At 38.8% G+C, this 14,683-nt stretch overlaps 1 protein-coding gene across 2 annotated transcripts in view; it reads right to left on the reverse strand.

Annotated features, from left to right (window-relative positions):
• Positions 1-4,045, reverse strand: part of TAX1BP1 (Tax1 (human T-cell leukemia virus type I) binding protein 1) — a 58,748-nt gene extending 54,703 nt beyond the window's left edge. For both annotated transcript variants that reach the window (XM_005862959.2, XM_005862958.2), the window contains exon 1: positions 3,915-4,045. The gene's annotated coding sequence lies outside the window, so the exon portion shown is untranslated. The remainder of the gene's footprint in view (positions 1-3,914) is intronic.
• Positions 4,046-14,683: the final 10,638 nt, after the last annotated feature.

Here is a 14,683-nt window from a genome sequence, read left to right on the forward strand (position 1 = left end):
CCCGCCCCCCGAGTGCACAAATTTTTGTGCACTGGGCCTCTAGTTTGTTATAAAACAAGGGAGCCGAGTTTAAACTTATTTAACCTCGATTACAATAGTGATTTAAAAATCCAAAATCCAACCTTACACTTTTACTTCACTGAAAAGTTTTCAAGGTATAAAACAGCATAAAGTATACATATATATAGTACTTAGATATGCTTATAATGCATCAAGAGGAATTAAAAAGTACTCACCATATAGTTAAGTCTTTACTCATGAAGCATATGTTTAAATAAAGGACTTTTAACTATATTGATTGAATTTTTACCAGTATATATAAATGTATTTTCATGCTTTAAATAAACATATAAACATCAAATTTCATTTTAAACCCTCCCCCCAAATTCAAGTTTTTAATACAAAACCCTAACATCAGACTTTAAATACATTCATGATGCATATAAACCTGAAGAGTAAAATAATTTGTGATCATCCTATTAATAATCTTCATTAATCCATCTCCAACACCCCAACCTTTTCAAAAAATTTCAATGTGATTAGAACTATAGAAATTTTACAAGTCATTCAACTCTTGTTTCCACCTTACTTTTTAAAATTAAATTCCAATATCTTCTAGTCACAAAAAAGTTAAGGATAAATGTAATCTGAATATAATTACAACATGAATTGACCCATTTTAAATAGTAAAATGAAAATTTCTAATTCCCATATAGTTCTGTTTCTCTCCTCACACAGATGACAGGGAGTGAAATGATAGGCAAACTTACTAAAATGTTAAAATTCACTGAGAATACCAATGCAGCAAGATGATTCACAGGCAAATTAATACACTATGCAAGCTCACACATGCACACACATATACACCACCCAGTGGAAAAGTGCAAAATCACTGCATCACCTTGTGGTAATGCTTGGGAAGTGTAACTTCATTAACATACTGAGAAAAAGAACAAACTGCATCCTCAGTTGGAGAGGAAATATGGCCACTATCCACAAGGGGAAGTGGAAGCAGCTTTGCCAATACCCAATGTTTCTTCCCGTTCTCTAAAGCACATCTCAAGAAACATGGGTACATTAAGATGCAAACAAAGGCTAAGTAAAAATTTCCCCAAACTAAAGGACCAGATACATTTAACTGGGAAACAAAAACAATGCTGTCTGCAGTGCCCTCTTCCAGGTTTCCTAATATAGTCTCTAAAGTCCTAACATCTCTAGAGTTCCTTTACATGTGTTATGTTGTGAACTTTATACTATAAAGTCTTTGGCCAATTTTGTTACTTTAGGGATTCATCAATATTTAAGGAAAAGGGTAAATAATATGCAATGGGCATTCAGTTAACTAAAATAAATTTGGGGAAATGGGAGCACTTCAATATTATCTTTACTTCTTCCTCTTGGAACTTTTTCAAGCCCCAAACAGATCTTAGTATTTTTCCCAGTGGCTCCTGATACTCAATTTATTTGACTAGCTCCCAAAAAATGTAAGCATTAGTCAAATAAATAAATAGACCATATTTAAAAACTTCTATACATTAAATATACAGAATCAAATTAAGTTTTTTAAATAAATATTTTACATAATTTTCCAGTTCTAACAATTAGAATTCAAGAATAAGGTAATTTTGTTTTGTGTGATATGATTATGATGATTGTATTTTTTCAAAGTTCTTATCACTTAAACATGCTAAACTAATTATAAGTGAAATACCCTGATGTCTTGGATTTTATTTTAAAACTCAACGAGGAAAAAATGTTTGAGGGAGGTAATAAAACAAGATTAGCAAAACAGTGGTTCTTTTTACTTTGTTCTCCTTATGTATGTTTGAAATTTTCCATAATAAAAGTAAAAACACAGCAAATAAAAATTAGTAGTGAAAACGCATTACAAGTAGTGGTTGACAAACTTAGCAAAATTATTTTTTTAAATCTTCAGTTAAAAATATATAAAATTTATAATTACCTCCAAACTTCAGTCCTATAGGACACACAAATATATGAAGGATAAAATGTCTGACATTTTAATAGTTTCCAATTATTCATACTATAACTTAAACAAAGACTAGCAGCTAGTTTACACACCAGAAAAATATTACTAGCATTCTTTCTCGGAGGCAGAAAAGCCACCCATCTGTTAATTTGCACTGACAGGGATCTACCTCCAGAACTCTTTACAGATGAGTTCTCTGCTCAGGGGTCACTGACATCACTTTTTACTATTTTAGACTGTTTTAAAAGTTGGTTTCTAAAATGCTACGATCATGGCCCATATACTATATTAGAGGGGAGAATTTTTTTTCTCTTCTATTACGGATTTATTTGAGGCAAAATAAACTAAAAAGCCAGGCGTTCATCCAGCCAAAATTTTACTTAACAGTATGCAAATTGCAAAAGAATACAAACCAATAAGCTTCACCTGAGATAATTCCGCCATAGTAGTATAGAAAAAAGTAGTTAGGATCTTTCATAATTATTTAACATCATTAAAAAAGTTGAAACTTAAAATTCCAAGATACCTGTTATTTTGTTAAGGAAAAGGAATTTACTGGTTAATTCTACATAAATGGCTGAGGCCATAATTGTAAACAGAAGTGTACAATTAAAAAATGTGATAAGTAGAAAACAAAAATTACAAAATGTTCTTTGAAGTTGAAAAAAAACACACCCAACCCTAGTAAGACCTCGTCTCTAATGTAATCAAGTAATCCTTCAAGAAATCAAGTTCACCCTTGCTAAGAACAAAACTAAGGCCTTCTCTACACCCGAATGGCACCTGAAGGCCAGTAACCCATGTTTAGATTAACTGGTTAATCAAGTAATCTCTTTAAAAGCTTTTTGGACTTGAGCCCCAAAACTATAATTAGTAATTGTCCGTGCGCGGTTTGTAGAAACCTTGCAATTAGCGGAAAGCAGACAGTTGAAAAATTTGGATTTTTCGATCTAAATCCCCGACTTAATAGTAATCCATAACTACTTTTTGAAACCTAATACATGTAGGTCAAATGCCACAGTGTTTTCAAGCAAAGCTATTATGAATAGGGTAATATATGTTTATCAACAAACACGCACACACACACTTCTCCGCCCTCTCCGCCCCCCCCCCCACCCCCAACAATTTTCCAAAGCGAGGAGCGCACACTCCCGACGTGTCAACACACTGCGGCCCAGCGGAGTGTCGGGTGGACCGGAAGGAGAGTTGTGAAATCAACAACAGTTGCCTAAGCAAAGAAGATGGGACTCTCTCCCAGGAGATCTGCTAAGTTCCCCGGGAACGCTGTGCTTCAGCGCCATTTATAAACAGCCGGAGAAAAGCGTTATCTAATCCCGCACCCCAGGTGCGGCCAGAGACCGGGCTAACTCCGCCCGCCGCGACCGTGGGCGGCGCAGGGAGTCTCCGCCTCCTCCTCCACCGGCGACTCAAACCAAAACACTGGGGTTCCGTCCGCACCAGCAAACCCCAGCGTCCTTCCCGGACTCGACCTAGAGGTTTGCCCAAACTTACCTAGGCAGGCAGCACCCTCACACCACTCGCCCGAGAGCTGAGCCTCGGGCAGGCCCGTTTCTGCTTTGGGGGTCCCCCGCCACTCGCCCCCGCCATAGCGCCCACGTCCCACACGCCTCCCCCAACTCGCGAAGGCTTATCCCGGCCTCCCCGCGGCGTGGGGCAACCACCCGTCGCCCTTTTCCAAATCCACTGCCAACTGAATTCGCCCACTCCCTGTCACAATCGCGGCCCGAGAGGAAATGCTGTCCTCGACAGGGATAGCGTCGTCATTTTGTGCGTCGTCACCACGGAGACCATTCCCGAGACCCGCCAGGCCCTAGAGTCTAGGAGCTGAGGGGCGTCTCCCGAGCCCCCAAAGGGCTCCGCTGGGGTCCCGCGCACAGGGCGCCGGGCCGGGCAAAGCACTTACCCAGGGAGGGGCTCCCGGACAAACGGGGAGTCCTACTGAGGCTCCCAAGTCGGAGCCGCCATCAACCGCCGAACCTCTTCCGCCACCAATGCCACCTCCAGTGACCGGCTACGCCTCCCTTCAGAGCCCAAAGCCGGCTACGCCACTTCCGCCCATGGGTCCGCCCCTTCCGCCGCCTCGTGTTGGGAGAGGGGAGAGTTCCCCTACTCGCGTTCCCGCTCCAGTCTGGCCCGCACTCACTTTACCCTCATAAGTCTGAGCCTGCCTTTCCCCCTCCCCCCGATCCTCCTCTTTCTTAGGCCCTGTCGTTTCGCTCTGAAACTTAGTCGCAACCAAAGAGGGTCCGTTTGGATTTGCATTTATGACTTTCTAATTTACCGGAAAATTAAGTAAATTTCCGGTAAAGTGGAAAGGATAGGCCAGAGGTATATGGACAATCACCAGGTCACTGCGTGGCTCTTAAAAAATCTGTTGAAGCGAATCCTTTCACTTTATAGATCAGAATGTGTCCAGCCATAGAAGTGAAGGAGCCACCCCACAGCTGGAGCTGCAACCCCTCACCCCAAGGCTCTCTCCCAACCCCTGGTCCTGTGTGGTCTCTTAATTGTTTTATTTTTAACTCTATTTTGTTGTTGTTGTTGACACTGTCCTGTTCTTATTTGTGAGGTTTTGTTCTCTGTAAAAACCTCGGTGACTCCTAGAAGCTTTTCAACTCTAATGCTCTATGATTCTATTTCCTCTTGCCCTAGCAGTGGCCTCTTTCTACCTGCACTTCTGAGTTATCTGCTTTTACTATGTGTCATTTTGTATGTGTGACTTTTGTCCTGTATTCTCTGTTCAATTTTCTATATATATAAAAGCCTAAGCAACCATTACAACGGGTTGACCTAACAACCCATTGACCCGTGGCTATGACAACGCACTGACCACCAGGGGGCAGGCGCTCAATGCTGGAGCTGCCCCCAGGTGGTCAGTGTGCTCCCACAACCAAACTCCCTCAGCCAGCCAACCTCCCATGGTCCCTCCCCCTGGCTGGCTGGCTTCGATTGCCGGCCAGGCCGAGGGACCCCACCCCTGCAGGAATTTGTGCACCGGGCTTCTAGTAACTTATAAAATCACTTGATTATTATAGTATACTAGAGGCCCAGTGCATGAAATTCATGCACTCGGGGGAGGGTTCTTCAGCCCAGCCTGTGCCCTCTCGCAGTCTGGGAGCCCTCGGGGAATGTCCGACTGACAGCTTAGGCCCGCTCCCCACGGACATCCTTAGTGCTGCCACCGCCACTGTGCTCGCCAGCCATGAGCCTGGTTTCTGTCGCACTGACCACCAGGGGGCAGCTGCTGCATTGAGCATCTGCCCCCTGGTGGTCAGTGCGCATCATTGCCACCAATTGACCAGTTATAATGGTTGCTCAGGCCTTTATATATATAGATAATTGAACAGAGAATACAGGACAAAAGTCATACACACAGAATAACAGTAAAAGCAGATAACTCAGAAATGCGGGTCGTTCCGCAGTTTGGTCTATTTGCATATTAGCCTTTTATTATATAGGATCTTACCTCCCTATAGTAGGCATTATTAAGGTAAAAAGCATTCAAACACGAAAAGAATTTTTGTGAGTTTATTTGAGCCAAACTGTCAACACTGCCCGAAAGCTGAATCTCAATGTACTGTATTAGGATAATGCTCTGGAGAATGGCAGTTTTTCATGTTGTTTTATACATTACAATCAAAGGAGGAGAAGTAGGTGGGTTACATGAAATCCATTGCTGATAGATTAGGGAGGCAGGAGAAAGCAAAGCAAGGAAACCTCTGAGAAAAATAAAATGATAGACACATACTTCTTTTACTTAGGTGGGTACAGGATAGTTAACAGTCAACATTAATATAATAACAATAACAATGAAGGAATTTGTGGTATCTGTCCTGACACCCAGGGCATTTGGTTGTGCCCTGGGGGGTCCAGAAAAAGGGAAGTTACAAGTTACCCAAGTATTTCAAGGATATGTTCTTTCAGATGTAAAAAGACAATAGACTCAGTTAAGGTAAAGACTGACCTTTGTCAGGGAAGATACCAGTCTAGGACATGACTACCCACCATAACTGCTTTTAGTTAAAGTTTTAATTTCAGACCATCCTTTTTGGTTACTTTAAGTCTTTGCGTTTGCAAGACTGCCATGCAGGCCTTCCCTGAGCTTGTCAGGTTAGCATGTGGCCCTTTTTTCATCCACAGCATTCACTCTGAATCCTAATTCCACGGAAGCAAGTGTGTTCTGTTCTAGTCATCATATTCCTGGGTTGCCATAAAACTCTGATAAAATTTGCAATATCATCAGGGATGAAAGGATAATAAATTAGATCACACTAAACATTGTAACACTTCCTAAGTACAGAACTACAAAATCCTCTTTCATACACTTTCATCTTCACTTCCACTTAATTAAATTTACAATACTTTCAATAATAATAGGTTCTCAATATTTGATGATTAATTTCTTTCCTGTTAATTGAAATATTTGAACTTAATCTTGTCTGTAGATTCTACTTTTTCACAGAATTTCAGAAGAACCTTAATAGGTTATTTAGCCCCAACTTCCTTATTTGACAGATGAAGAAAACAGTATGATAATATCAATAATCAGTGGTGCTACTGGTAATAACCTTCTGGTAGTAGAAATACCTGTCCCTTAAATGTAAATATAGCAGTAAACTTTATAAGTGCAATTTTTCAGAGATGTCACTCTGTATATTCTAATTACCACCAATTTTCACTTAATTAAATCATAAAAACAATATTCTTAATAAAAGTTACAATTGGAAAACATTTTATGCAGGTATTTATTTATTTTTAATAATTTCTTGAATTTTTAGACCTTTTTCTCTCCCATGAAGATATTCATTTTGAACTTTAACTTACTTTAGTCCTATTAGTCCTGCTAATAATAATGCCTTAAGTTTTTAGACAATGATTTTTCCAGCAAGATAAATATATACTGTTTCTGTATTTAATTGAATTTTTAAAAATTAGCCTATTATATGTATAGCAATGTATACAATGGCTATAAGACATATGGATCCATAATCCCTTATATGAAACCTTTGAGCCAAATGGATTTCAGGAGTCTGAATTTTTCAGACCTTAGAAAAGTATACTTTATGTTATACAACCTCCCACAAGGTCTGAGGCAGCACAGAGTCTTATTTTAGGTTTTGCCACTTGACCACGGTTCCAGGTCACGTTTTATTGACAGATGAATTTGGGTCAGAAGAGGTTTTGCCACCAAATGTTAAAAAAACACACATTTGATCAAAGGTTTTGGATTTCAAAATAGTGAATAAGAGATCATAGATCTGGTCAAAGAATTATTGCAAAATAAATCCCTCAGTATCCATGACATTTCTGGAGCAATGACAATTTCAAGTAGTTTCTAGGCAGTTGGCCTAACTTACCACTTATCACTTACCACTTATCCTGTATTTTGATTGGAAAAATATCTAAAAGACATCGTTTCTCTATTATAACGTATGACAGCAAAGGTAAGAAAATAAATGAATCCCTCTCTCTTCCATTCTCCTTAAAAATCAATGGGAAAATATCCTTGGGTGAAGATTAACAACAAAAAAAGAAACCGAGCCTGCAGAGGTTTATACTTGAGTAAGACCTTTGCCCCACCTGGCTCCTAAGAGTGTTCTTTGTTCCTTGTGCAACTGAGAGGTCACTGGAATGTACATATTATCTAACCTCTCTTCCTTATCTTATTGAGAAGAGTAATAGCCAACACAGTACTTTGAATTCTTTAGGCACTTAATGTCAATAAGGTTCTTTCTTTCCTCTGTGTTTCTCATCACATACCTTTATTTTTTGAGTCACTTGCATACCAATGTGGGGTTTTTTAATTAATAAAAGTTATTTCGAGGAAATATTAAAAGTTTTAATTTTAACAAAGGTGGAATCAAAGTTTTAGGCTGAAATGTGGTTTTATTCCCTCAGATCCCATCCCCTCCCACCTTCTCAGGAATCCTGTATCATCATATATTCAAGCCCTCCATCTCCACTGGATTTTTCCCAGTGTCTTTTCAACATTGTTCAAGATTCTTAAGTAATTTTTTAAAAATTCCCTTGATCTGTATTTCCTTCCAGCTGTTACTGCCTTATGTCTTCACCTTCTCCAATATACTGACATGTGAATACACAAAACAATAGAACAATAATTATCAGAGAGGCTGTCATTAAAGAGCACAGTCTCTATTTGGATTCATAATCCTGGCTGCACCACTTACTAGCTCTGAGAACTTGCATAGTTTAAATATTTACTTAACCTTTGGAACTTCAGTTTCCTCATAGAAAAACGAAAATAGTAATGTTTGTATCTATCTTATAGGGTTATTGTGAGCATTACTTTAATTCATATAAAAATATATTAAAGTGGTATCTGGTACACAGAAATTGTTCTGCACACATTAGCTACTACCATCATTATTGTTATGTAAAGAATCTATATATGTTATCAATACTTTCAATAGATACATACACACACCCATGCCTGCATGTCAAACTGTGACTTCCTCTGGGAAGTATAACTTTTACCTTTAATAATATAGACATCTATTTCCATTGGAGAAGCAGTTGAATTTTGTTATTGTTCTTGGCCAACACATCTGAACCACTTTTGCTATTCCTGGATAATTCCTCACCTTATGAAGCAGGCAAAGCATTCCACTCTAGAAACTGAAATACAAGCTACGTGCTTTCCCATAGTCCCTTGTGGTCAGGGCATGGGCTACATGAGTCAGGGGCTTACAGAATCCAATCTGGCCCAGGAGAGGCAGCAGCTGGCTGGCAGCTATAGCCCAACTCCGGAGGAAGACATATCAGAAATTGCAGCACCCAGGTGGGGTTAGCTGAACCAGCTGTGACATCACTAGGGGCGAGGCAAGGAGCTCTTCCTAAGACCTGTAGGGCAGTATGATTTTCAAGCCTTCCCAAAGAGTCTGTGAGCTACCCACTATCTCTTTAATAAAGACTTTTTTCCCCTAAGTTAGCCTAGGTTGGTTTATTTATTAGAAACCAAGAACACTGACTGATGGAGTATATTTTTCAAATTAAAAGCTTTCCCAACTTTTTACTATGAATAATTTCAAGCACTTAGGAAAGGAAAAGAATAGTAAAATGAATACTTACATATCATCCACCCAGATTAAAAAATTAGTAACATTTTGATATGTTTGCTTTATTTCCGTACATGTTGCTGAACATTTGAAAGTTAGTTATAGGCACCAAGAGAATGAATAATAATTTCATAATATTCTCATCTATCTAGGTCATATTCAAATTTCTCCAAATATCCCAGGAATACCTTTTGTACCTTTTTTTTTTTTCAAGTCAAGGTCCAATACAACACATTGTGTTTGGTTATACATGTTCAGTGTCTTTTTGTAATTTAAAAATACAATTACGAAAAATAAGGCAATATATGGGGTGTGGTCCTACCTTTATTGTTTTCTACATAATGATTGAGAAGATAAAAACCAGAATGAACAGTTAATAAGCAGTATAATCACATGCCAAATTTAAGTGTGGTGCTAAGCATATCAAAATAAATAGAACAAGGTCCCTGACCTCAAGGATTCAGGCTTCTAGTTTCTCCAAATACACACACAACTTATTAGTCTTGTTTTTAACCAGCTTAAGAAACAGATCAAGGTTGGATATCAGAAGTAATTCTTGCCTTGACTCAGAACCACATTATGGAGTGAGAGAGCTGAGCAAGGCTGGATGCACATACCTAATAATTTCTCTCCCACTACTTTCTGAGTCCTGTGCCAACTCAGAATAGCAATCGAGAACTGTCACCACCTGATTCCAATCTAACTTTTCAACCGCAGCTCTCACTACTTCCTCTTCCACAACTCAAACTGGACCTATACTTTCTAAAATATGTTTCACATTTTCCCATCCGTACATTCTACTGGAATGCTTCCACCACCCCCACTATCTTCAAACTCCCACCCATACTGCAAGGCCCAAAGCGGATGCTGCAGGTTCAGTGAGAAGGTTCTGGAGTCTATAGCGTTGAGAGCAATTTGAGAGTGATTCTAGCAAAAACACCAGGCAGTATTTTATATATGTTTAATACGCACACAAAGACTTCTTTAATTGGTTTATTAAAAGCTATTTTTAAATTTATAATAAAATTACCTTGTAGCCTGGATCAATGATTTACACTGTGTCTAATCTGAAGAAATTAAGGTGGAGATTTAGCAATTATCTGATTTGTATGATAGACATTCGATTGACAATATAAGCTAAAAAGTAAAGGTGTCTAAATCACCAGCTTATTTACATTGATCATATCTTCTGGGTGATTTATAAATTTTCATTTTCATTATGAAGAGTGTAGTATATTTATGGGTTTTTTTAAATTCAATGTACTTAAAGTAAAAACAAAAAGTAGTTTACCCATTTCTCCCACCTGACACTTATCATTAAAAATAATGAAATTTCCTTTTCAGAGCACTTTTAATACTCTCCACAACAGTCCCCACACCTTAGCCTCTAGTACAAGTACTGTCTTTGTCACACAGCTAAGGTCACATGTTGTTAACATTCCTTATTAAGGAAAAGCCTCTTTGTGTGTTTTCGATTTTCATTTCTGACACTTAATTAGAATTAATGAAGTTTCCACATTTACAGATTGCAAGAGCTGCCAGGACTCCTGAAACTGCTAGAAAGAGCCATGAAATCTGTAATTTTCTCACAGGAGGCCAAGCGATATGAGACACATTAATTCTACATGTGTCATTGACAATGCGTGTGCCTCCCTGTCTGTGCGGAAGGGGCTAAGAGAATCTAAGGTGAGCACTTTGGCTGCTTTCTACAGCATGATGGCATGAAGACAAATGTTTATAAATCCCTGGTACCCCTTGGTGGTATCACTGCATTGTCAAACAGTAAAGGAATGTTTAAATACGAATAAATTATGCTTTCCCTGAATGAAGTCTCCTCTCTGGTGTGTAATTACTGAATGTGTACTTGGGAGTTCCAAGCTTGAGTATTTCATTGCTGGAGATATGTAACCAACCTATCCTTTGAAGGAGATAATTTTGGATTGCTTTTTCAATATAAATGAATTTACTCTGGGATCTTTAGAGCTGTGGGTCCAACCTCCTCAGAACACATTACGCAGATTCACAAACAATTGACCAGACCACTGTCCATGGAAGCAATAAAACCAGGGTCTTGTCTTCATTCACCAAACCAGAGCTGTGCAGGACACAGCCCCTGAGTCTCTTTCCTTTACCCTATTTAATGTGACAACACTCTCGACTGGTGAGTTCTGGACACTCTCACCAGAGTTTGATTTCCTATTCTTCCTTGATTCTGCTCCTGGTGTTTTCCACACCTCTTTGGGGGGTTAATAGCAGAGACAGCTACTGTGCCAAAAGGACTTAGAACGGCCCATTCCCCAAAGGGCAGACCACAGGCAGAAGGATAAACAACACCAACGAAACCTAGGTTTCCTCTTCATGAAGCAACACATTTTGAAAATCATGAGTTTATTTGAAGATTTTAATTTTAGCACATTTCACTTCAGAGAAATAAACATACTTCTCTAAGATCCTAAGAACACTCATATTGCAAGCATTATACAGAGCACCTATGTACATGATATCAAAGGCCTTATTATCTGAACTACACTCATAATGGAATGTTATATAATTACTGGGATGATATCTAAAAAGAGAATAAAATTTTAATATGAGACACGGTTGAATATCCTAAATTTGTGTCACCAATGCTAAAAAAGCATTTTCATAATGTTTGTTTACCATTCATTTTGAAGGAGATTTTTCTGCCTGCCAAATAGGCCCATAGTTGGGTTCCCACATCTTGTTAAGGATGACTGATGTGGACTCTGGTTCTTACAGCATATAAAGTTTCATGGGAAAAAGCCTGGGATTCTGGGAAAGGCCACTCTCATGTAATAATGATGCCTTACTTCAATAGCTTCCATGAGAAAGGAAGCACACAAGAAGAGATGCAGATAGCATGACCAATGACCGATTTCTGCATCATGTAAAGGTAAGGCTTGGAGGAGACGTAGAAGAGCAGATGGACCGAGGAGGCGGAAATGAGATCACAGTGGCCTCTGGAGGAGGCCAGGGGTCCCTCCAGCGCTATCAATCTCCCTGTAAGAATAAAATGTCCAATTTCACATTCAGAATGGAATCATTTTCCACAGACACTTTGTCTGCAGGCCTTTCCCTCTGTCTACCAACTAATTCCTATAAAGAATTTTGAGCATGAAGGGCATTCAATACTCAAGAAATATCAGAGGACACGGGAAGCAAATCCATGGAAGATGGCTGAGGATTAAATAGTAGGGTCATTTTTAAGATATTTGACATAGAAATATATTTTGTGCTTCTCTTACCCTTACCTAAATGAGTTAATGCAATATATATATACTTATCATGAAATATTTGAGACATTCAAAACATATGAAGAACAATAAATACCCATGTACTTTTAATCCAGTCTAAAGAATAAGTTTTTCTCAATACAATTGAGATTGTATTCCCTTCCCTACAGGGATAACTATCTAAATTGAGTGTTTATCATCCTAAATATTTCTTCAAAATTATATTTCATGCCAAATCTATGGAGGTTACGAACATAGTCTTTCAATTCTAAAGCTCTAAGACCCTTTAAACATTGTGCTAAAAATATCACTCTTATTACTCTAATAAGTTAATATTAAAATATTTTTAGCACAACATGAAGCTTTCTACAGTATATTATTTTAAATGAGTCAATTAATTGGTAGTAAATATCTCAAGCTAAATAATAAACTTAATCTGGGAACTCTGTGGATTAAATTTATAGTTTTTATTCTACCTTTTTTTAAACTTAAAAAAAAAAAAGAGCCATTCAAAAGTAGAAGGAATCCTTGATTGCCTGGAGCTTGGCCAAATTCCGTGGCATATATAAAGCAACTGATAGTAGCCAGAATGCAATACTTTAAAGGGACTAATAATAAGAGGTGTACTCTATGTTCTTTAAGGTGGGTATAATTCCCAATGAACTTAGCCTTGTGCCCGACGCTCCCTGGTTATAATTAGAGGCATGTTTCAGAGTTGTATGAATGCTTGTTAACCAGCAGGGCACCATTTAATAAATCTCGGTACTGTTATAGCCATCCAAGAGGTCTGTCTGCTAGACACCAAATACTTTAGCCGGAGTGGTAGATGCACTTAGAAAGGGCATTGTTTTAGGCTAGCTCCGTAAAACATGAATGGGTCAAATGAAGCAGTTTATTTTGCAAAGGGCCAGATCAATGATGCATTGTTGGGAATTGGCAGTGAAGATAACTGTAGTCCAGTGACTTGTTTTGTTGGTTTTCAGTTCCTTGAACAAAGACCTTGTATTATTCATTCAAGTTCCTTGAAAGACCTTGTATTATTCATTCAAGTTCATAATGTTGTGTCTGAAACTGATATTTTAGGAACTCTGAAAGTTGACAATTTAATCACAACTCATTTGATGCCAAAACCATATACTGGTCTGAACACATATAGGGACAGGTCATCACTAGACCTGATATTAGACTACTTAATGTCATTATTTAAACCACTTATTTATATGTTTCACTGCAGAAATATAAATGTATTTGATTAGAAGGTTTTGCTCCAGACCCCCTGGAGGTGCTACATAATATGTAGAATTACCAAATTTAAAATCCCCAAACTTCTGAATTCTGGAACACAGTTGGCCCTACAGGTTTCAAATTAGGGATTGTCGAACTCTCATGGCTACCACTGATTTAAGAGCTACCGTGGCTGTTAGCCCTTACACTATTTCATTTTACTCTCACATTGACCCTATAATTGAGAAAAGCACATTTCTGTGCCTTTGTTGTTGCAGTAACGCACATAATTGAATGTTGAACAAAATTGTTCCTGTTGACTCTAATTGCTGGGCAAACCCTAAAGCTGAGAACATTAGATGCAAAAGCCGATATCTGTACTTTCCACCTTCAGTTCTGAAGAAAGCCTTCAGATATGTGCCCTCAGAATTTGCTAAAAGCAAAGCTAGATTTGCTACTCCAACTATCATCCTTGTCACCAGCAGCTTATACACAAAAAACCAAGAATTCAAAATCATGTATCAGGATTGTGAGCTCCCCTACTCCACCAGGCTTTTTCCTGCTTCTTCCTGTCCCATCCCCCACAGGCCGCATGAGGAGAACAGTGAAAGAACCACTGTCAATTCATAAATTTGGGAAGTGCCTGCAAGAAGAGAGCCATTTTCCGGCTGACGTTAGGATTATGTCCTGGAATTGTTCATCTACTCTATGTGCCTATTTAAGCAGAAGAAAAAGGAATTGGGAGGTGATGATAAGGAGGAGAGGGGACAGTAGAGGAACAGCCTGCTTCTTTGCTAACGCAGAACAGTGGATGTTCTCAGAGATGGCACTGTTTTCGGCTTAGCTGGTAAAACATGAGTGCGTCAATTACAACGCAATTGTTTTATCAATGAGTCAGATTTCCAACAGGCATGGCAAGGATGTGGAATTTTCTCTGGCCAAGTGTACAATGAAAAAGATTGTACAAGCAAGTTGGCACTATCTTGAGGGTACCCCACACAAGAAGACTATCTGTAGGGCAAGAGGACCCCAACAAGGGGGAGAGAAGAAGGAATTGATGGACTTTAAAAGACACCAGGCTCATGTATCCCAAATCGGAGAAACAGTGATGAGCTCCT

The sequence above is a fragment of the Myotis brandtii genome, unplaced genomic scaffold (genome assembly GCF_000412655.1).
Source record: "Myotis brandtii unplaced genomic scaffold, ASM41265v1 scaffold17, whole genome shotgun sequence".
Classification (NCBI taxonomy): domain Eukaryota; kingdom Metazoa; phylum Chordata; class Mammalia; order Chiroptera; family Vespertilionidae; genus Myotis; species Myotis brandtii.